This window comes from Manis pentadactyla, chromosome X, assembly GCF_030020395.1.
Source record: "Manis pentadactyla isolate mManPen7 chromosome X, mManPen7.hap1, whole genome shotgun sequence".
Taxonomy (NCBI): domain Eukaryota; kingdom Metazoa; phylum Chordata; class Mammalia; order Pholidota; family Manidae; genus Manis; species Manis pentadactyla.
Genome location: NC_080038.1, coordinates 109,682,139 through 109,706,846, shown reverse-complemented (window position 1 = coordinate 109,706,846; position 24,708 = coordinate 109,682,139). Strand labels below are relative to the sequence as shown.

The 24,708-nt window shown below is 37.1% G+C and overlaps 1 protein-coding gene across 1 annotated transcript in view; it reads right to left on the bottom strand.

The window, feature by feature from the left end:
- The window catches only part of HTR2C (5-hydroxytryptamine receptor 2C), a 443,326-nt gene that overhangs the window by 257,216 nt on the left and 161,402 nt on the right, over window positions 1–24,708 (bottom strand). The window lies entirely within an intron of this gene.

Sequence of the window (24,708 nt, the reverse complement as noted above, 5' to 3'; positions counted from 1 at the left end):
TTGATAAAGCACTTTCTCCAGATGCTAATGTGATTTTATTTCCAGACTTTTAAAAAATAGTGTTTGTGCTTTGTGAAACAATTGGAACAGAGTTTAACATTCATGACCAGTTTAACATTTATAACTATCCAACAGATAACTTTAATGAAGGCCAGAAGTGTAGTACAAAAGGAAGAACTTGAGATATTAATAACTGATAAAAGTGGAATTGATATTTATAAAAGAAAGCTAATAAAATAAATTTTGTATTGTGACCATAAAATTAAGAATCCCAAATGTACTTTGCATTTACATATGAATTGCTATCCCATCATTTAATTGATTAAAAAATAATACTTTAAAAAACATGAATTACTCTGAAATTATACTACTAAACTTTATAAATCACACCAACCTAATAATCTTAAGTGTTAGTAATGTAAAATTCATAATAACACTAAAAACAGATTGTAGGCATTTATCTATTCTTTTCTAAAGGAATTGCTAATTTTTTAAAAAAAAGATATGACAGAAGTTAAGTGAAAAGTCAAGTAAAGTTAAGCAATGTATTACTAATTGCTAGGGTGTAGGATGCACTGAGGTGATGTCAAGAGACATTCAAACTGCCAAATCAATGAAAGTACATAACATAAAACGTGGATACGTTATTAAATGATGATGATGGCACAAAATATATTGTGAAGTTACAAATATAATTATGTCTATGAGATTGTACCAGAACAAGTTGTTTTCTTAACAATGTTTTCAGAATATTGTTTTTCTTCTGTATTTTTTACTTTATCTCTTCTAATACACACTGAGTAACTGTTCTGCATAACATTTTCCAAAACAACTTCTAAACCCATACTGGAAGAAAATATAACTGGTGTAAGTGACAGAAATAATCATTTTAACTCACAAAATTTATTCTGAACTTCAGCATAATAAAGTTAATGCCATGAATTCCAATATAGCCATAATTTTCAAAATGATGCTTCAGTCACTGACTTTACATACATATTTTATTAATCCTAGGAAAAGCTTCAGCTATGTGAGATACATCCATTATTTAAAGTAGATTGAAAATTTTCTCACGGTTCTTTAAAAAAGAAAACAAAGTGGAATTCATGAGGTTATTATTTATTTTGCTCTTATCTGGAACATTGTATTATAAAAGCATCATTTTTATTTAAGGTAAGGGTATACATATAATTGAACAATGTGTAGTTATTTTTTTTTACAGTTATGTTCCTGGATATGGATCATATATCTGTGTTATCTCCTTTAAATGTTTTTTTAAGGTATCATTGATATACACTCTTATAAAAGTTTCACAAGAAAAACAATGTGATTATTACATTCGCCCTTATTATCGAATCCCCCCCATACTCCATTGCAGTCACTGTCCATCAGTGTAGTAAGATGCCACAGAGTCCCTATTTGTCTTCTCTGAGCTACACTGTCTTCCCTGTGACCCCATGATGCACCATGGGCACCAATCATGATACCCCACAATCCGCTTCTCCCTCCCTCCCCAACAGCACTCCCCAACCCCTCCCATTTGATAACCACTGGCCACTTCTTGGAGTAAGTGAGTCTGCTCCTAATTTGTTCCTTCACTTTTGTTTCATTGTTATATTCCACAAATGAGGGAAATCATTTGGTATTTGTCTTTCTCCACCTGCCTTATTTCACTAAGCATAACACCCTCTAGCTCAAACCATGTTCTTGCAAATGGTAGGATTTGTTTTCTTCTTATGGCTGAATAATTTTCCATTGTGTATCTGATGTACCACATCTTTTTTATCCATTCTTCTACTGATGGACACTTAGATTGCTTCCTATTCTTGGCTATTGTAAATAGTGCTGCAATAAACATAGGGGTGCATCTGTCTTTTCGAATCAGGGATCTTGTTTTCTTTTGGTAAATTCCTAGGACAGGAATTCCTGGGTCAAATAGTTTTTCTATTTTGAGTTTTTTGAGGAACCTCCATATTGCTTTCCACAATGGTTGAACTAGTTTACATTCCCACCGTCATTGTAGGAGGGTTGCCCTTTCTCCACATCCTAACCAACATTTGTTGTTCCTAGTCTACTCTATGTTGGCCATCCAAACTGGTGTGAGGTGATAGCGCATTGTGGTTTTAATTTGCATTTCCCTAATAATTAGCGATGTGGCGCATCTTTTCATGTGCCTGTTGGCCATCTGAATTTCTTCTTTGGAGAAGTGTCTGTTCATATCCTCTGCCCATTTTTTAATAGGGATATTTACTTTTGGGTGTTAAGGCATGTGAGTATTTTATATATCTTGGATGTTAACCCCTTGTCAGATACGTCATTTACAAATACATTCTCCCATACTGTAGGATGCCTTTTTGTTATGCTGATGGTGTCCTTTGCTATACAGAAGCTTTTTAGCTTGATGTAGTCCCATTTGTTCATTTCTTATTTTGTTTCCCTTGATTGAGGAAATGCGTTCAGGAAAAAGTTGCTCATGTTTATATTTGAGAGATTTTTGTCCAAGTTTTCTTCTAAGAGTTTTATGGTTTTGTGACTTACATTCAGGTCTTTGATTCATTTTGAGTTTACTTTTGTTTATGGGGTTAGACAATAATCCAGTTTCATTCTCTTGCATGTAGCTGTCCAGTTTTGCCAACACCAGCTGTTGAAGAGGCTATTTCCCCATTGTATATCCATGGCTCCATTATCATATATTAATTGACCATATATGCTTGGGATTTTATCTGGGCTCTCTAGTCTTTTCCATTGGTCTGTGGCTCTGTTCTTGTGCCAGTACAAAATTGTCTTGATTACTGTGGCTTTGTAGTATAGCTTGAAGTTGGGGAGCTTAACACCCTCCACTTTATTCTTCCTTCTCAGGATTGCTTTGGACATTTGGGGTCTTCTGTGGTTCTATATGAATTCCAGAACTATTTTCTCCAGTTTGTTGAAGAATGCTGTTGGTATTTTGATAGAGATTACACTGAATCTGTAGATTGCTTTAGGCAGGATGGCCATTTTGACAATATTAATTCTTCCTATCCATGAGCATGGGATGTGTTTCCATTTATTGGTATCTTCTTTAATTTCTCTTAAGAGTGTCTTGTAGTTTTCAGGGTATAGGTCTTTCCCTTGATTAGGTTTATTCCTAGGTATTTTATTCTTTTTGATGCAATTGTGAATGGAATTGTTTTCCTGATTTCTATTTCTGCTAGTTCATCATTAGTGTATAGGAAAGCAACAGATTTCTGTGTATTAATTTTGCATCCTGAAACTTTGATGAATTCAGATATTAGATCTGTAGTAGTTTGGAGTGAATTCTTTACGGGTTTTTATATACAATATCATGTGTTCTGTAAACAGGGACAGTTTAACTTCTTCTTTACCTGTCTGGATGCCTTTTATTTCTTTGTGTTCTCTGAATGCTGTGGTGAGGACCTCCAGAACAATGTTGAATAAAAACAGGGAGAGTGAGCATCCTTGTCTTATTCCCAATCTTAGAGGAAAAGGTTTCAGCTTTTCACTGTTAAGTATGATATTGGCTGTGGGTTTATCATATAAAAATTATTACATTGAGGTACTTGCCCTCTATACCCATTTTGTTGAGAGTTTTTATCATGAATGGATGTTGAATATTGTCAAATGCTTTTTCAACATCTATGGAGATGATCATGTGGTTTTTGTCCTTCTTTTTGTTGATGTGGTGGATGATGTTGATGGATTTTCGAATGTTGTACCAACTGTGCATCCCTGGAATAAATCCTACTTGATCATGATGGATGATCTTTTTCATCTATTTTTGAATTCAGTTTGCTAATATTTTGTTGAGTATTTTTTCATCTATGTTCATCAGAGATATTGCTGTGTAATTTTCTTTTTTTGTGGTGTCTTTGCCTGGTTTTGGTATTAGAGTGATACTGGCCTTTTAGAATGAGTTTTCAGGTACTCCCTCCTCTTCTACTTTTTGGAAAACTTTAAAAAGGATGGGAATTAGGTCTTCACTAAATGTTTGATAAAATTCAGCAGACCTGGTACAGGTGTTTGGTCCTCAGGTAGTGTTTTGATTACCAATTCAGTTTCGTTGCTGGTAATTGGTTTGTTCAGATTTTCTGTTTCTTTCTGGGTCAGCTTTGGAAGAATGTATTTTTCTTGAAAGTTGTCCATTTCTTCTAGGTTTTCCAGTTTGTTAGCATATAATTTTTCATAGTATTCTCTCATAATTCTTTGTATTTCTGTGGTGTCCATAGTGATTTTTCCTTTCTCCTTTCTGATTCTGTTTATGTGTGTAGACACTCTTTTTTTCTTGATAAGTCTGGCTAGGGGTTTATCTATTTTGTTTATTTTCTCAAAGAACCAGCTCCTGCTTTCATTGATTCTTCCTACTGTTTTATTCTCTCAATTTTATTTATTTCTGCTCTAATCTTTATTGTGTCCCTCCTTCTACTGACTTTGGGCCTCATTAGTTCTTCTTTTTCTAGTTTCATTAATTGTGAGTTTAGACTCTTCACATGGGTTTGTTCTTCTTTCCTGAGTTAGGCCTGTGTTAGAATATACTTCCCTCTTAGCATGGACTTTGTGGCACCCCACAGATGTTGTGTTGAATTATTGTTGTCATTTGTCTACCTATGTTGCTTGATGTTTGTTTTTATTTGATCATTGATAGATTGATTATTTAGGAGCATGTTGTTAAGCCTCCATGTGTTTGTGATCCTCTTTGTTTTCTTTGTACAATTTATTTCTAGTTTCATATCTTTGTGGTCTGAGAATCTGGTTGGTACAATTTCAATCATTTTGAATTTACTGCGGCTCTTTTTGTGGCCTAGTATATCATCTGTTGTTGGAAATGTTCCATGTTCACTTGAGAAGAATGTGTATCCTGTTGCTTTTGGATGGAGTGTTCTGTAGATGTCTGTTAGGTCCATCTGTTCTAATGTGTTGTTCAGTGCCTCTGTCTCCTTACTTATTTGCTGTCTGGCTTATGTGTCCTTTGGAATGAGTGGTGTGTTGAAGCCTCCCAGAATGAATGCACTGCATTGTATTTCCCCTTTTAATTCTGTTAGTATTTGTTTCACATATTTAGATGCTTCTATATTGGGTGCCTAGATATTTAAAATGGTTATATCCTCTTGCTGGACTGACCACTTTATCATTATGTAAAATCCTTCTTTGTCTCTTGTTACTTTCTTTGTTTTGAAGTCTGTTTTGTCTGATCCAAGTACTGCAACTCCTTCTTTTTTCTCCCTATTAGTTGCATGAAATATCTTTTTCCATCCCTTTACTTTCAGTCTGTGTACATCTTTGTGGTTGAAGTGAGTCTCTTGTAGGCACCATGTAGATGGGTTTTGTTTTTCTATCCATTCAGTGACTGTATGTCTTTTGATTGGTGCACTCAGATCATTTATATTTAGGGTGATTATTGATGGGTATGTACTTATTGCCATTGCAGGCTTTAGTTTTGTGGTTACCAAAAGTTCAAGGGTAATTCCCTTACTATCCAGCAGTCTAATTTAACTCACTTAGTATGCTATTCTGAACACAATCTAAAGTTTTTTTCTCTTCCTTTTTCTTCCTCCTCCATTCTTTATACATTATGTATCATATTTGAACTCTCTTCTATACCTTGATTGACTTTGGTGGTAGTTCATTTGATTTTGCATCTGCTTAGTAATTAATTGTTCTACTTTCTTTACTGTGGTTTTATTTCCCCTGGTGACAGCTATTTAGCCTTAGGAACACTTCCATCTATAGCAATCCCTCCAAAATACACTGTAGAGGCAGTTTTTGGGAGGTAAATTATCACATCTTTTGTTTATCTGGAAATTGTTTAATCGCTCCTTCAAATTTAAATGATAACCTTGCCAGGTAGAGTATTCTTGGTTCAAGGCCCTTCTGTTTCATTGCATTAAATATATCATGCCACTCCCTTCTGGTCTGTAAGGTTTCTGTTGAGAAGTCTGATGACAGCCTGATGGGTTTTCCTTTGTATGTGATCTTTTTTCTCTCTCTAGCTGCTTTTAAAAGTCTGTCCTAATCCTTGATCTTTGCCATTTTAATTATTATCTGTCTTGGCGTTGCCTTCCTTGGGTCCATTCATTGTATTAGTTGATCTGTGGATCTCCATGGCCTAAGAGACTATGTCCTTCCCCAGATTGGGGAAGTTTTCAGCAATTACCTCCTCAGCAACACTTCCTATCCCTTTTTCTCTTCTTCTTCTGGTACATAACTTTATTATATGAATATTGTTCCTTTTGGATTGGTCACACAGTTCTCTCAATATTTTTTCATTCCTAGGGATCCTTTTTTCTCTCTGTGCTTCAGCTTCTTTGTATTCCTCTTCTCTAATTTCTGTTCTATTTACCATCTCTTCTACTACATCAAATCTGCTTTTAAATACCTCCATTGTATGTTTCATTTCAGATATGGAATTTCTTAATGATTGAATCTCCATCCTAAATTTGTCCTTTTGTTCATGAATATTTTTCTGTACCTCCATGAGCATGTTTATGATTTTTATTTTGAACTCTCTTTCAGGAAGATTGGTGAGTTCAGTTTCACTTGGCTCTTTTTCTGGTGTTTGTGAGATTTGGGTTTGAACCAGGTTCCTCTGATGTTTCATATTTGTATGTGGCACCCTCTAGTGCCCAGAAGCTCTAGTCTCTGGAGCTGCTCAGCTCCTGGAATGATGTCAGGGGTCACAGGGAATGGCGCTGGTGCCTAGGGGTAATAAAGAGCTGTTTCCTGCTTCCTGGCTGCTATGCCTGCCTCCACTGCCAGAACCAGTGGGCTGAGCACACATGTGTAAGCCTCTGTGCTTTGCGTTTGTAGCTTCCATAGGTGGGGCCTCCCTTTTGCTGGCCTGATGCCAGGCCAGGGACTGCCGGTTTGTGAGCCAATGCCAGCAAGCCAGGAGGAAGTTGCAGCAGGTTGTGTATCACATTGGGGGGCCTCGGAGTGAGTAGCCATCCAGGGGGATGGAGTGCCTGAGGCTCCTGAAAATTCCCATCCTGGTGGGCAGAGCATGACCCAACAACCTTTCCCACCTGTCCCTTCTCCTGAGCAGCAAGCTCTGTGCAATCCCCGCCCCTTCAGCAGTCCTCTGGCTGCTAGGAAGCCTCTCAGACTGCCCGCCTTCCCTTTGCCCAGAGCAGCCGGATGTGGATCCCTGTCCTCCACTAATGGCTGGAATCTCAGTCTCTCCAAGTATTCCGCCTGTCTTAGCTTTCCAACCCCACTAATCTCCAGGGGACCATGCAATGTAGGTTTGTGCTCCCAAGGCAGATCTCCAGAGCTGGGTGTTCAGCAGTCCTAGGCTTCCACGTCCTCACTCCTCTATTTCTCTTCCTCCCACTGGTGAGCTGCAGTGGGTGAAGGGATTGGGTCCCACCAGATCAAGGCTTTGGTACGTTACCCTATTTCATGAGGTCTGCTCTGTTCTCCAGGTATATGCATTCTGGCACAGCCTTCTTTCCTGTTGCTCTTTTAGGATTAGTTTTATTAACTATACTTTCATATTATATTTGGTTTTGGGAGGAGTTCTCTTTCTCACCTCTCATGCTGCCATCTTTATTCTCCCTTTAAATGTTATTTTAAAAACTTGTTTTAATGAAAAATATAAATATACTGGATGGATGGACATAATGTGGGTAAATTTTTCCTAGCTTTTTATCTTTGCCTACTTTCTAAATTAAATATTTTAAATTGTTGATACTTTAAAAAATAATTTTAAAATTGTTCACAAAATATTAATTAGAAATAACAACCTTCCCCTTCCCACAATAGACCTATGAATTTCTCAAAAATAAGTCTGTAAGACATTCTCAAACGGAAACCTCAGTCTCAACTGTAGATGGATATTGTAGCAATAAATCATCAATAATTAACACTCTCAGTTCCTTTATAAGGTAAGGATGGAAAATTAGTACTTTCTGATTGGAGGAAAACTAGTTCCAAAACTTGTATGTGGTCAGTATCATCCAACCGTCCCATTTCTCTTTCTATTTACCATTAAAGAAGAGATCTTGGGAACGGAGAATTATTTCTGGAATATGCTGTGATGTAGAGTAGCTAAAAATTATTCTGCTAAAAGACTTCACATACCCTAATCTAGCCAAAAGTTTTAGATAACAGTTATTTTTATGAAGATGAATTTTAATCATGTCTGAGGATGATAACATATTTAAAGAGTTGAATGCTACCAGGGAAAGGTTGCCATGACAATTACCAAAATGACCTTAATTCATAGTGTTGATTTTAAAAGCACTTGTTCTTCATCAACTGCCTTTTTTTGAAGGCTTGGTATTGTTAAACTTGATTGACTTGAATACTAGCATTTTAAATAGGGAAAATGTAGAGGCTAGGCAGAAACAATCAGATCATGATTTTTTCACTTTTGTAAAATAAGACAATTGGATCAGAATCCTCATTCTTAAGCCCTAAGGATCTTTGATAATCTCCTGTCATAACCTGTCTCAGACAAATGTGTGGCACTAGGAAGGCATCTGACAGACAATCCAGAGATTGTCAATCCCTCTGGGTAGGGAGTTCCTCTAATTTCAGCTTCATTTGCTTTAGGGAAAGAATTAAACTCCTGAAAGCTGTGTCAGCATGTGTAAACACACATAATAATAATAAAAATTTTGTCTGTTTTATAGTAAGTTAATATTTCATCAATGAATTCAGAATTCATATGATTGGTTAAATGAAGTGTCACCAATCCAAAGGGACAGTTTTAGTGAATGAGTCTCCATGTTATTCATTAATAACAGATAAAGAACTGTGCTGAATTCATCTCCTGGCTTTTAAAGTACTAAAGTACCACAGTACCACTAAAGATGTGAAACAAGAATATTCTAAATACCTTGCTTATAACCTGTATAGTCAAGATAATTATACATTGTTCTTGTGGAATGAGATTTCATTAGTCCAGGGCATTTAGAAATTATTAATAAAAGTTTAAATAGTAGTCAATCTTATAGCTGTTATCTGGTTCAATATTACATTACCACAGTTCTTATTAATGATACAAAATTAATGGTATTTATAGTATAAATGGTATAAATTAATAAAACAATAATTTTAAAAGCATGCATATGGCCTTTAGAAAAAAATACAGATCAAATTTTAGGTTACTAAAAATGTTTTGACTCCAGTACACAAATTCTATTATTACTCTTCTACTTTCTTTTCAGTACATCAAACTACATCTCATTAGTTGAAAAATTTTAGTCTTTCAATCTATTGCATCTATTCAAGTATTTTTATAAACTTCTCAGCTGTCTAAATTTAAAGAGAAGTTTTACAGTAGAGGCTTTTGATAAAGAGCTATTTTAAATTAAACTTTTAAAATAGCAAATTCATTTATATCATGGTTATTTTTAAGAAGGTGTCTTGTTTCAGTCATTTTCCTATAAAGACATATTTTTTAAGAACCATAGTGAGGAGAAATGCAATCCTCCCACTACCATTCCCGTTGTCATAAATTTGGTATTTTAGGAAAAAGCTGAAATATTTCATATGCCAAAAAAAGCTTTTGCACTTATTGTTAATGTGTTTTTAAATAGTGCCATGAAAATGGAAATGATCTGTTTTTCTTTATAAAAAGTCTCCCTTCTCCAAGAAATAACCTAGCGAACCAGGTAACTACTAAATAAAAGCAATTTTTACAGAATTCAAGATTGTGAAAAAGGAGAGGTGTTTTCTGTTCTTCCACACCTGGCTTTGAAGAAGAAAATGAAAGCACACTTGAAAGCATACTTTTCCTTTGTAAAGAATATTTAATTTTAGTATACTAAATTATATTTATATTTAGTATACTCAATGTCTCTTTTTAAACAAGTGTAATCTTTGGATTCTTGTCTAACGACATTTAATGCTTGACCAGAAGTTTTTAGAGCAGTATCTTTACTTAAGATCAGAGAATAATGTCACCTTATTGCATTCTTTGGCCTTGGTAAGCAAACCATTTACAAAATGCGAGAAGCCATCACGATACAAAGTATCTTAGAATACTTCAGTGAAATTCTAAGATTAGACTAAGGCAAAAATACAAAAATACTAAATTGGTAAACAGTTAATAATAGCCAAATAGCTTATTTAGTCTGCTGATATATACTGCATCAAAGGATTGTCAATATAAAGCTGCTTGCTTATGTCATAAAAATATAATTTATACTAATCACATATATTCACTGCTGCCAAAGATCATTTCTTTTAGGGAAAGGAATGTACCTTACCAATTGGATGAACTTGTACAGAGAATACTGATATTTCAAAAGCTAATTCTCCTAACAATTTTTAAGTGCATAAAAATATAATTCTCAAAAATCTAGCATTTTGAGTATAGGGTGATTCTTTTACTAGGTCACCATTGTCTGGGATTCTTAAAGCTTATTCTTTGCCAATGCACAAACTTGATGGATGGATGTTTATATTCTCTCCCCTACATCTTCACCCAATACTTCAATGAATCTTCAGCTTACATTTACTAGTAATCAAAGATTTAAAAGAGCAAATATGATACTCAGAGACATTTTGTGTATGAAGTATTTGTTTTGTATGACTAAATGATATATGCTATAGATGAACAACAGTATAAAGATAACTCTCTATCCTCAATCTGTTATATTCATCATTTGTATTTCAACATGAGTTATAAAGAAAATCACAGAACATTTCTATTTTGTGTCTGTAACAACTGATGGATTAAAATAATTAAAAATTCAACCTGTATTTCAAACACTGAAGGGTCTCATCACACTTACAGGAATGACACAAGTTGTGACATCTTTTTCATACTTGGTCTGTTTTTTTTATGACCATAATTACAACCTCGTACTATGAATTATACCATTAAGATAGGAAGCCAGCTTTACTTGCCTGATGACATCAGTATGGGTACATATTTTCCAATCTGGCAGGAACAGGAGCATCTATTTACATTTGAATAATGTTAAATAAATGGAAACCTTTGAACTGAATAAGGGTATAGTGTTTCTTCTCAAATACCTACATACAATAGACTGTTCCAGTGATTAAAAAAAAAAAAAAGAACCTTAAGAAGTCTGAAGCTTGGATGAAGCTTGATATATACAGGCATTTTTATAGGGTTTCAGAGCCAGAATGAAAAGGTATTGAGTGGGTGCAAAGGAATAGCATAGAGGAAGATCTTATCTCTAAGTGGATTGTAGATTCACATATATGTATTTTTTGTGGGTAGGCAAAAAAAGAAAAGGTTTATTTCAATGAAGATGTTAGGAGCCCTTAATGTAAAACAATAAACAGCAGAAAGCTAATAAGATACTCTTTTAAGAGAATGAAAAATAAATCTCATTTCTAAGGCACTCTCAATTCTCTGAACTGTGAAGTTCTAAAAAGAGCAGCATATTAAACAATATAAAAAGCACATTTACATATGGAAATGTCTTCTACAAATTTCAATGTAAATGTGTTACCACCCACTAACTATATATACTAAGTAGTCCAGTTTTATAAATGATTCAGTTTCTACTTAAAATAGTACTACTCACTATAAAAATACACCTAAAAAGTTGTTGAGAGAAAAATGGCAAATTTTGATCTACACCAATTAGATCTCAATCATAGCATTTTAAAGATATTCATTTATCTTTCTTCCATTAATGTTTTCAACATATGCTTCTTTATAATCCAAGCATTCATTTCTTGTTCTATTTAAAAAATAAAGTTAGTGATAGAATCCGGACAGGAGTACCGCTCTTTTGCAGCCTCTTCCTTGCAGTGGGCAGCAACAGCTTGTCCTGGGCTAACAACTAGATCCTAAGAGCCTCCTGTGTTTCGCCCCGTTTCCCTTCCCTCCCTCACCCAACACCCCCTTGCGAACTCCAGTCCAGGGACCATTTGGCCAGACCTCAATCTACACATCCACCACCGGCCATTAATCTACTGCAATTCTCAGAAGGGTAAGATTTTGGCCTCATCGGCTTTCTCCTGGCGCCAAGAGAAAGTTGATCCAGTCCCCTTTCCCTTTTTCCTTTCAACCTTTGCCTTCCTCTCTGTTCTCCAGTGGAGAACAGTTAGGGGACCTCCTGCACTCTGACTGGGGGGACGCTTCCTTTCAGTGTGCAGTAAAATCTCGTCTGACTCCGGGAGCCTACAGACTCAGGTTGGGAATCCGATCGCAGGGAGATATCCCAGCAGCCTTTTTTCCAAACCTTGACCACCCTTTCTCACCCTCCCATGATGGGCAATTCTCCCTCAAAAACATCGGGAGACAGCCCCCTCAGCTCTTTCAAGCACACTGGCCAGGTGAGGGCAATTTCGATTTCCAAATTCACCAGATCTTAATAACTTCCTCCAGAGGACTGGCAAATGGTCAGAAATTCCCTAAGTCCAAGCCTTCATCCTCCATGAGCAACCTCCCTTTGTTCTCCACTTAATTCTGACTTCCCACTGAGAACCCACCTGCCTGGCCTAGCCTGCAGCCTGCAGGAGAAACGTAGCCTAGGGCCAAAATCTCTTTTTTAGCACAGCAGTTTTTTTTTTTCTTTTTCTTTTTTTCTCACAGCTGACTGCTTCAGCCCAGGCAACCGGAGATGATCTTTCCTAACTAGTTTGGTAGTCTCTCCAGGGACCTTAACTTTGTATTGTCCCTGGATGAGGCTTCCAGATCTCCGGGAGGCTTGCCTGGCCAGAACACTCCCTTATGCCTTTTGAATACTCTATGTCTTTTGCTGACTCTAAGAGCTCAGGTGAGAGCTAAACAAAAACCCTCTAAAGTTCTACTCGCAGAACAAAAATCCCCTACCCCTATCCTGAAAACATGGCGCCTTTATCCCCTTCTTCCCTCTGTTGATTAGCTTAGCCTGGCTGATGATCCTCCACCTTATCCTCCTCCTCCTCCTCCCCAACAGCCCCAGCAAAGTCCAAATCCCTCCCCACCGTTGGCTTCCCCTGAACACCCTTCCCCTTCCTCTTATCCACTGGTGCATCTGCCTCTTTTAATCCAACGCCCCTCTCCAGGCCTGCCCTTACCACCCCCCACCCTGCCCCAGCCTCAGACATGCTCTCGCACTCCCGCTTCCCACCCAATACCTCCCCAGACCACTTCTCACTCTATCCTACCCCTTCATGAGGTAGCACATTGTAAGGCCCGTTTGTGTTCACGTCTCCTTTTCGATTAATGATCTGGAGCATATTGAACAAAAGATAAGGAAAGAGTTCCTCCATGTTACTCAAATGTATGACCTCACGTGGGGGGACATTTGCCTTATCCTCTCATCCACCCTCACAGATGACAAGAGGGAATGCATTTGGCATGCAGCTGAAAATCATGCTGATGAGTTGCACCACCAGCACCCTGCAAATCATGCTACAGCAGCTCTAGCAGTCCCCAGGGCTGAGCCCCAAAACCCTGAGTAGACATACCAAATCAGTGACCCTAGTAGGGCAAGTTGTGATCACATGATCACTTGCCTCCTGGCAGGGATGGAAAGAAAGAAAACTAAACAGGTCAACTATGAGTGCATCAGGGAAATTACCCAGGGGGCAAATGAAAACCCAGCCCTCTTTATGAACTGCCTTTCAGAGGTACACAAACACCTGCCCCAGCTCCCCTGAGGGCTTATTCTCCTACACCTCCACTTCATTTCCCAGTCTTACCCAGATATTCATAAAAAGCTCCCAAAATTAGAAAATGTCCCCCAAACACCCCAGAAAGAGCTTCTAGACCTTGCCTTTAAAGTTTTCGACAACTGGGATGAAGAACAAAAAACTCAGAAAGAAAAACAGGCTAAAGTCAAATATCAGATTCTGGCCTCCCTAGTTCAACCTCCTTCTGACAAACCTGCAAAAGGCTTCATCCCACACCCACCTAGCAACTGTTTTCACTGTGGCAGTCAGGGCCACTGGGCAAGAGCTTGCCCTAATCCCAGGCCTCTGACAAAGCCATGTCCAAACTGCAGACAATTGGGTCACTGGAAAATGGATTGCCCTTTGGGAAGTCAGCCCCTCCCTTGAGTTCTCTCCCCTCCAGGTGACCAGACACATCTAGAGAGGACCTTGTGGCCCTCATGGCCTTGTCTTCAGCAACCATTGACAGGGCCTGGATCCCAAGGCCCCCTCCACGATGACACTAGCAGATCCACAGGTAACAAAGGTGGTGGCTGGAAGTCAGGTTTCTTTTATGGTCTACATGAGGGCCACCCTCTCTGTGCTCACTGGATATTTGAGACCTTTGCTCCCCTCCTCTATCTCAGTTGTTGGGATGAAAGGCTAAATAGAAATACCAGCCCAAACCCCTCCTTCATATTGTTCCTTGGTCCATATTACTTTGACTCAGTCCTTTCTGGTAATCCACCACTGCCCCACACCCCTTCTGGCAAGAGATATCCTCCACTGCATGAAGGCAGGGCACACAGTCTTGATTGACATGCTCCCAAAGGGAAGCTGGTATCCTGGGAAGGAATCAGAGCAGTAAATTTCTTGTGTTAAATTAATTTTGCAGAATTACCTGGAGGACTGATAAGAGACTTAATGTCTCATCAAAGATGATCATTTTGGGATCACTTAACAAGTGTACATCCCTAGCTCTTTGTCACATTCCTGAAAAATCCTTAAAAGGGGGAACCCCCAACCTTTTATTGCTCACCTCTCTCTCTGAGGTCGCCTGCACTTCCTAAATGCATAGTCTTAAATTTAAGCTTGTTTTGTGTCCTTTGAATTTGCTTTAATAACCATCAAGCTGGAGACCCTATGACCAAAGAAATGTCGGTTACACTCCATTTGCGTCCAGGTACGGCTAGAGAGAAATGTGAGTTAAACCTCCATTTGCAAGCTGGGTCCTACTAAACTGCTGCCAGCCCTCATGGGAATTAAAGCCTAAAATAACTGTGGTCATTATGTCTCAATCTACATGTTTGTATGTCTAAATGTATAAATGGAAGACACTTTTCTGCTTTCAGATGGTACTACTAAAAATTAATTGATTTAAAGACAAGCGCTTGTAAAATTTGGGCATTCCAAAACTGTCAGAAATTCTGATAGAAGGTACTCAGCACTGATTCTAATTTATGTTTAACTAAAACAGACATGTCCTTACAGTTATCAGTTGCCTAGGTTTACCTAACATCATGTAAGTTGATGTTATCTGTTAAATTTCCAAAAAAAATGCTTCGAGGCTTGACTTTGCCTAAATTCATTTTATTGAGGGTAAAAGGAGGTAAATTCATTCTAAAGTACATCTAGTTATTTAAAGAGGGAGAACTCTGAATGTAAAAAAGAAAGTTGCAGAAAGTTTGTGGAAGAATTTGATATGGTTATGCTACATGAGATTAAAGCAAATGAGTCTTGATATGAAATACACAGCAAAATTAGGATTTTGTTTTCTGTTTGTTATAAGGACAAAGTTTTCCTGAACCATTAGTCTGTCCTTAATATTGAAAAATTGTGAAGGGTTTTTCTAATTGTTTTATCAAAATGATTTCTCATGCTTAAGGTCTTGGTGAGTTGTCTAAGTACTTAAGAAAATGAGATCTTAATATTAAAAGAGCTAAAAGCTAAATTTTTATATGTTACAGAAATACCCAAACATTCTTATATCAACTGTCTTATAGTAAGCTTGCATCAGATCTTTCAGCATTGTCATTTCTAAGTCTTGTCATTTATAGCTACTGTTTTACTCCTAAACTAGTAAAGAACTAGATTCAAGCAGAACAAAAATTATTTACATAAAATTAGGTAAACTGAGGAAGATGATTTTAATTTTTATGCAAATGTCACTAATCTCTTAAATGGAAAAATAAGTGTCTCTTTTAACCTTTTTCTCTTAAGCTAGCTTACAACAGTTTAGTAAATTATACCTTTAAAGCAATTGAAACATTTACCTTTCTCTACTTGATCCCTCCAGAATTTAGAAACTCTCAGTGACTATTTTCATATTTTATGGGCAATATTTTCATTTGCATAAATTCAATAAGAATCTGCTCTCCTTGTGACAGGACCAATTGAAAACACTGGTTATATTACCAAGTCTTTGACTGGAATGTCATATTTGAGACACATGCATAGACTCAGATATGAACAGACAGCTTTAAAGAACTAAGATTGACTTTACAGAGCCAACAAAGCCCCTTAGAAGAACTGGCCTGGGTTCCCAGCAGCCTTACCAGGTAAGGAAGGTCCCTTCCTGGGAGGTACAGGAACCTCAGGATGTCTTGGGGACCTTGAAATGAGAGGAATTTACCCAAATCTACAGGTACTTCAAGCAAAACCTGATGGCAAGTCTGGCTTGGCTTTCTGGCCTTGAGAGGACTTTAAAACATCAATCTGAAATTCCTTATGAAAAGTTCCAGCAAAGCACATTTAAAAGAACCTGTGTGATCAATGGCTATTCTTGCTGCACTTATGTAAATAATCAGGCCAACTGTTTTAAAGCTAAACTTATTTTATATTAATAAAAATGAGGGTAATTTTAGAGAGAAAGATTGTGTTTCAATAGTGCAGCCTTATCACTATTAGATTCTAATACTGTTCATTGTAAAATAGACTAGATCCTGGATTCTAGTTTCCCAATCTGGTTATGACTCCAAATGTTTCAGTTTTCTCCCATCATTTCAGTTAAAGTTTTACTATTTCTAGTCCTCATATTCAACCATTCATTCTTAATCTCCTTGTCAAGTTTGTTTCCTCCAGAACAAAAAATCCAACTCCAGATTGGCACGGGCCATGCTGCTCATGCTGTTTGACAAGGTCCAGGCACGAGGAGGAATCCTGAGAACAGGAAACCACATAGCTGGCCCCTGCTAATTCCCGCACTTATTTTTGCAGTTATGATGTTGGTGATTGGGCTCATATATGGGAAATCTTATGTATCTAAGATTGATTCATATTTTGTAAATAACATAACCCAAAATTTTGATCAAAGCAGCAATTCTGGAAATGAAAGCAATGTTATGGGACCAACTGTTCCAGGCATACTGCCACAAATAAGTGAGACAGAACAACACAGGCCTCTCTTAAAACTAGATGCAGTTTGTCCTCCCTTTTGTAACAATTCAAGCATGACTAACCAGGATTTTTCTAGAATATTGGCAGAGAAGGAGTTATGGGAACCTGGGCTGTGGAAAAACCCATTCTCCCAAGAAACTTACATGAAACAGCAAAGTAATATGAAGAGAGTAATAGTCCCCACTGCCCAGGGCCACCCTTATGTTGCTTATAATATTAGAAGACACCTCTGGTATCCCCCTTGAAGAAAGAATTTATGAGCAAAATAGGAAGATTTACATTTACAAATATCCCATAGATAGAAGTTTATGATGAATCTATGACAAAATATTCCTATATTAATGGTAAGGTAGTAAGAGCAGATTTAGTGTTATTATATAAAAGATTAAAGAGGACTGCAAGGCCCTGGTGCCTGTAGATGCAGGAGGAAAGGTGTAAACATCTGAAATTGTGGAATGAATATTATGAAAGAATAAGGTGTTCCTATTGTATTCTTAGGAATGATAAAAAACGTCAAAACTTACGGGTAATAGGAGTACCATCTCTAGACTTTGGATGTAAGCCTAAATCCACATGTGTAGGATAAGATTTAATTAATAACATAACATTACACTCAATAACCAAAAGACATATAGCTTAAATTTTATATAACCTGTTTAAACTTTATAAAGCCTTAGACACATATCTTAAACACGCTTATAAGTAAAAAGCATAGCCCACACGCTGTCTTACGCCATTTTCTGTCTAGCACCTAGCACGTAGCTCACATGAATCACTAATCAAAATAGACTAGGGGAAAGTTAAAAATTAAATGTTTAAAGGCTACTATTAGAGGAAATGATATTTACTTAAGGGTAATAAGCCAGAATTATGCAGAAACTGGCAGGAAAAGGATTGTATTATTCATGATTAAAGAAAAATGTTTAACATTATGTAAACCCTAAAAAGGTATAAAAATAAAGACCCTGCCGTTTGATGTCGGGAGATGTTTCAACCTTGATCGAGTGTTTCGTCTCCTCATTCATCTCCTCACTCGCCGATGCTGTCCTTTCCTTCGTGACCCACACCTCGGCTGGAGCTGGACTCCAGCACCAGATGTTCAGAAGAGGATTTCAGTCCACCCTAATGCTGATGAACATGCACATCAGCAAACCTGCAATTTAGTTGCACCCTCCTTTCATGTGCCCTTGTCCATATCTGCCTCTGCTAAAATGGCTCCATGACCCCTCCTCTCCTTGACAGACTGCAAGGAACTGCTGGACCCACAGGCAGGGACAGCGCCCCTACTCAGCAGGAAGCAGTTACAGAAGAGTAACTGATACCCACTTTTCTTTGAAAGATTTCAAGGGTCCACATTCCTTGAGGGGTGAATGAGGTGGGGCAGATACATGGGACAAGCATCATGATTAACTTTTCCTGCCTATGATGAAAAATGCTGAGATAGAAACAGTATAGGAAGAACAGGAGGGACTCCATCTTAACGCTAAGATTCCATTTTAAAAAGCAAAGGATTGAGAGCTAAGATTCCTAGCATATTCTCTGGTAATCAGACAATAGCCTAACAGCCTATCTTAAGGCAGGGCAGGCAGTCTTAACTGATATGTCCCCACTTCTTTGGCCAAGCACTACAAAAGGACCTCCAATCTCTTGCCCTTGCCCCTAGCTGCCTGCTCCAGTATATTGGCAACCTCTTGCTTTGGAGCCCCTCAAAAAATGATTCTATATCCCATACTATCTCCCTCCTTAGATTCCTGGGGTAAAAGGGATACCATGTTTCAGAACACAAAGCTCAACCAGTACAGCAAAAGGTCACTTACCTTGGTGTTGACCTCACCCCTACCATTCATTGCATATCCACCTTCCAAATACAAGCTATTAATAGTCTCCCTTTCCCCACCACAAAGCAATATCTTCTTTCCTTTCTAAGGCTTCTTAGCTATTTTAGACTCTGGATCCAAAATTTCTTCCTAGTGTCAGCTGTGATCCTAATCCCAAAGTCCAAAATATCACCCTCCACCAACCCCTACAGGTACACTCCTCACACAACCTCTCAGACCTTCTCAGCCACCAGGCTTTAACCCTTCTCTCCCCAGCCCAAGTCCAAGTCTTATACTCTCAACTTCTACAACCCTCAGTTACCTTCTACCTCTCCTGGTCTCATTCGCCTTTATCACCCTCCTCCTTCTTTTCCTTTCCTGCTTACGTAACCTATTTGAAAGATTTTTATAGGATCAAATGGTGGCCATCTCCCAGGAAACTACTCAAGAACACATCCCAACGGCCTTCTTGCTTCAAAATATCACAAAACCCCCTTCATTGCCCCCTCTCAGCAGGAAGTAGCCAAGAAAAGAACAGTGACCCGTCTTCCTAGACCCTTTTAGAGCCAGGAATGATAGAATCTGGACAGGAGCACTCCCTTTTTGAATAGGCCCACCTACCATCTCAGAGAGACCTAGGTTTCATCTTATTTAGGCTACAAGCATTCTCCAGAGGACACATCAGCAAGCCACAAGCCCACCTTTTCCCTGACCCCTTCTCTCAAAGAGCCCACCAAAAACCTGGCCATAAAAAGCCTTTTAGCCTGTAAGAGACACCTTCTTTGTTCTGCTGCCCAGAACAGAGGAGTTCCTCTCAGGGTGAGCAATAAACCTCCTTGGACTATGGAGTTCACATCCCCTCTTTTCCTTTCAGTTACTCTGTGAAATGAATTTCCTGATATTTAAATTCTTTCTCTGGGTTATTATTTACTAATGTCATCTATGCATTGTAAATAATCTTATTTTTATAGGTGGTAAAACTTGACTAAAAATAAGTCATAATTTCAATTGTTCAGATACTGAAGATGGAAAAACTCCTAAAAATTAAAATAAGGAACCCCTGTGTCCCATATCCTATTTTTATTGAATGCCTTTCCTTTGTTTCTTTTGTGACATTGTTAGTCATACAAATGCATATTTGAAGCCTCATGTTTACAGAGATGCAAACATGATTAACAGAAGCAGACAGGCAGAGAGAAAAGTTTTGACAGTAAAAAACTCTGATATATTTTAACCTGTCACAGAAACATTAGGGGTAATCCCTTCAGGATTTACACTATAGAAAGAAGAGGGCTGACTATCATGGTTATGTTTTGGGATTAGATTATTAAAATTATAAAAACTGCAGAAGAGAGCTGTCACATTAAAAGGGAAAAGACAAACCAGGGGAAGTGTGATCAAAGGTGATCACTTCATTCAAAACTTTGAATGAAACTTACTGATGACACCATTGACTCTTATTTGTTTTTCCTCTCTTTGGAGCTAGAGATTAGAAAACCCAACTGCAAATCATAACTTGAGTCCCTTTTATCCTTTTGTTTTTTGCAGTGTTATTCAATGTTAAGGCTTGAATGGCCACCACTAGCTGATTTAGGACAAGTCATTCATTAAGACCTCCATTTCCTCCTCTTTAAAATAGACATAGTGTCTACTTGGGAGAGTTGTGGAGAATATGAAATCCTGCAAGTACATAGCACCAGTAAGCATTCAATGGCTGTTAATTATAATAATTATTATTAAGGCTGGAAATAAACAAGAGGGTGATTTAATAATGATATCTAAATATAAATAGTAATCTTAGAATAAAATTATCAGCTGTCCTGAATTTCCTCAGGGAATAGAATGTCATAGAAGATAACTTTGGGGCACAAGATATTTAACTTTGATATAAAAAAGATACTGAAAAGTATTCAATGTTGAAATAGGTTTCTGGATGGAGCACAAACCTGATAATCATACGAAATGAGGTTTCCATGTAGCTGCTACCAGTGGTAACCAGGATAATATACTATTTTCTTTCCAATGTCTAAATTAATTGAACATCAAATATGAGCACCACAAACTGCATGGCAATATTTTTATCAGTAGAAGTTAATGGCAGGCTTTTTATGTGAAAAAAGTGTTGTGTTGAATTTGAAATTGTAAAACTTTGGGGAAAAAAAAGGATACAGGGAGATATAATACTTTCATTGCTTCCAAAGTTCATTTTAAACAGTCACTGTACATGTCTTCTATATTTTTTACTCAATTAAAATGCTTTCAATCCTCACAGAATACACCTATCAACTAATCTTATGCATAATTTTCTTCTGGAGATTTTTTTTTCTTTAACTTTTATTCTTGGCAAAAAAAAAATAAACGTCTTCGGTATTAAAAGTGGTTTTAGATCTGGTAATTAATTACTGCTTATTCAAAAAGGACAGTATCCCTTTTGTTACTTTAGTCATCTAATTTGACCAGTGAGAAAATCACACCAATTTAGAATGTAAACTCCATGAAATATTTGTCTTTCCCATGGTCCCAAATTTAAGTAGAGAAATTTTAATAAAATATTGTCCAATTACAAAATATAATAGTTTGTATAATTTTCCAAGTACATATTAGTATAATCAGATTCAAGAACTATGAATTTAGTGTGAATTATACATTAAAAACTAAGAATATATTATTCTACAACCTAAATTGTACTCATATGGAGATGACAACAGATCTTTCAGGATGCTCATTGTGGCAAGGTGGGCACACACTGAGCTAGAGTAAGATCTAGATTCTAGTTTTGTGAACTTGGTTGTGGGTAAAATTGCAGTATCTCCAGAATCTCTCGCCAGGCTTTAGTGCATCTCCATATCAACAGGTGTTTCCAAGGGGTGGAGAAAAGTAGTCCATCTCTGTATCAATGGCTAATTACATGGGTGAGCTAGGGTTTATCTCAACCAGAGAGGTTGGGGGCAGGTGAGAGAGATGCAGGATGACTGCTTGTAAGCAATAAATGGGCTTTATACTTTATTTCTCCCTTTGACTGATTCCGGTTTCAAAGGTATTTTGCCCCGGAATTTTCCCTCCCGGAGTAACATTGGTCAAGCCTCAATCTTTTTAAACTTCAGTTTCCTCTTTATACTGACAATTTTAAACATCAGTTATGCATTATATACAAACTGTTAGGTTTAGGAATACAGTTGTAAGTATAAAATGGCCTCTACTTTCATGGAGTTTACATTCTAGATGGGTGTTGCCGGAGTCCAGCTCCAGCCGAGGTGTGGGTCATGAAGGAAAGGACAGCGTCAGTGAGTGAGGAGATGAGTGAGGCGAAACACCCAATTAAGGTTGTAACATCTCCTGACATCAAGCAGCAGGGTCTTTATTTTTATATCTTTTTAAGGTTTACATAATGTTAAACATTTTTCCTTAATCATGCATAATACAATCCTTTTCCTGTCAGTTTCTGCATAATTCCAGCTTATTACCCTTAAGTAAATATCATCATTTCTTCTAATAGTAGCCATTTAACATTTAATTTTTAACTTTCCCCTAGTCCATTGTGATTAGTAATTCATGTAAGCTACATGCTAGGTGCTAAACAGAAAATGGCATAAGACAGCGTGTGGGCTATGATTTTTACTTATAAGCATGTAAGATTATATGGAATTTAAGATATGTGTCTAAGGCTATATAAAATTTAAACAGGCTATATAAAATTCAAGCTATATGTCTTTTAGTTATTAAATGTAGTACTAATTAAATCTTATCTTACACATGTGAGTTTAGGCTTACATCTAAAGTCTAGGGATGGTACTCCTATCACCCATGAGTTTTAACAGTCCTTAATATTCCTATGAATACAATAGGAACACCTTATTCTTTTATAATATTCATTCCACAATTTCAGGTGTTTACACCTTTCCTCCTGCATCCACAGGCACCAGGGCCTTGCAGTCTTCTTTAATCTTTTATATAATAACACTAAATCTACTTTTACTACCTTACCATTAATATAGTAATATTTTGTCATAAATTAATTATAAACTTCTATATATGGGATAATTATCTTCCTATTTTACTCATAACATCTTTTTTCAAGGGGGATACTCTTCTAATATTATAAGCAACATAAAGGGGGCTGTGGGCAGTGGGGGCTATTAATCTCTTTTACTTTGCTGTTTCATATAAGTTTCTTGGGAGAATGGGTTTTTCTATGGCCCAGGTTCCCATAGGGTGTGATTTTTCTCACTGGATAATCTCTAAATTCACACTCACTTTCAAAATTCTGTAATACTAATTCTTTCAGATTGCCAAGCTTTGGACAGCTTTATGTGGAGGAAAAGAAAGGACATGTAACAAGTGTACTTAAGTATTAAACGACAAAAAGAGGGAAATAATCAAGCCCACACCCACAGATGGGACTCAGTGTGTAATGGTTCACATAATCATTTCACTAAGAGTCTAATGCTGTGTTTCCAATTTGTGTTTTAGCAGATTTGTTTTCCAACATTTTATATTTCTGACTTTTAACTCACATTTTACTTACATATTTTTCCTTAGGAAAGTTGTGGCAGTCTATGAGGACATCTTTTTATGGGTGAAAATCAGCCCTTCTAATTGTCAGATTACTTAGGCAGCAAGAACATTTTATTAGCTAAGTTCATAGCTCTTCTAAGCAGTTACATAATAAAAATGAAATATCTTAAGAAGAACATTTTCAAAGTCATGTGTGGGTAGTTGAGAAACTAAATGTAGGTAGGACAGATGAAAATTTCTTTATCTTTTGAAATGTTGTTATCTAGACCCAAATGCACGATGTTCCTATAGTCTATGGTACTTTACAGTTTGCAAAGCACTTTCACATCTGTCATCTCATTTGACCCTTGCAAGATGGAGATCACCAGATTTTCAAAAAGGAGGAAAAAAGCAAAGTAAATGCCATCTTCCCTATTCAATAATTAGCTCTAAGTATCTATTCATTCTCATGAATGGTCTTGGCTGCTAATCTTCAATACCACTGCAACTCTAGAGCTTTGTTTTTCTCTCCTGTTCCCACCCTCAGTAACCAAGTCAACACCAGCATTTTGTGGGTTTGTCTTACTTTTTTTCCACTTTGAGTTAGGAACTTGGAATAAGAATACAGGAGGGATTTGAGGAGGGCTATTTTGATCCTTTAAATTTAAGTCTGCTTTGCATCAGTCTTTATAAATGTGTGTGTGTGTGTGTGTGTGTGTGTACCCACACATGTAGTCTTGAAATATCTTCTCAAGCAACATACTGTCTGGTAAAGCTTTAATATTTACTACATGTTCAGAAGAAGGGTCATTCTGCCCACAGTCCATTCACAGGGTCTATTTACCTTGATTTATGCTGTGTTCCAAAAGTAATTCAAAAGACAGAAGAAAGGAGAGAAGAGTGGTCAGATCTTCTGGATAAAAAGCAATTTTATATAGTAAAATGGCAGTGGTTCAAAGTAGTACTGAATGTCCTTATATGTCATAAGAAATTCAGAAAACAGAAAAAATTAGGAGTGCTTAAGGATATCTATTCTTTTAGCCATGGCTTAGAGGATCATTTTGATGATTTGGCAAGCCATAAAAAGGAAAAGTGGTAATATTAGAAATGGGCACAGTAGACAAGTAGCTAGTATTATTTATCCACTATCAAGGCCATTGTGACTTATCATTGGTGAGGGATTACCTTCTGAACCTTTCAGTTTTTAAAATCTCCAAGTCTTATGGTGTTTTCAAATGTAAGGCCTTATTTTATCATTAAGAAACTGGTGACTAAAAAACAGCATTTAAAAATCTGTCCTGAATAGTGTTCCATTGTGCCATAGTTAAAATACCAGTTAAGTCCTTCATTATTCTCTAGAGCTGAATATTTTCTTGTAGTTAAATGAGGTTTACCTTCCAAGGAGAAGACAAAAGCAACCACTACTTCATTGAGATGT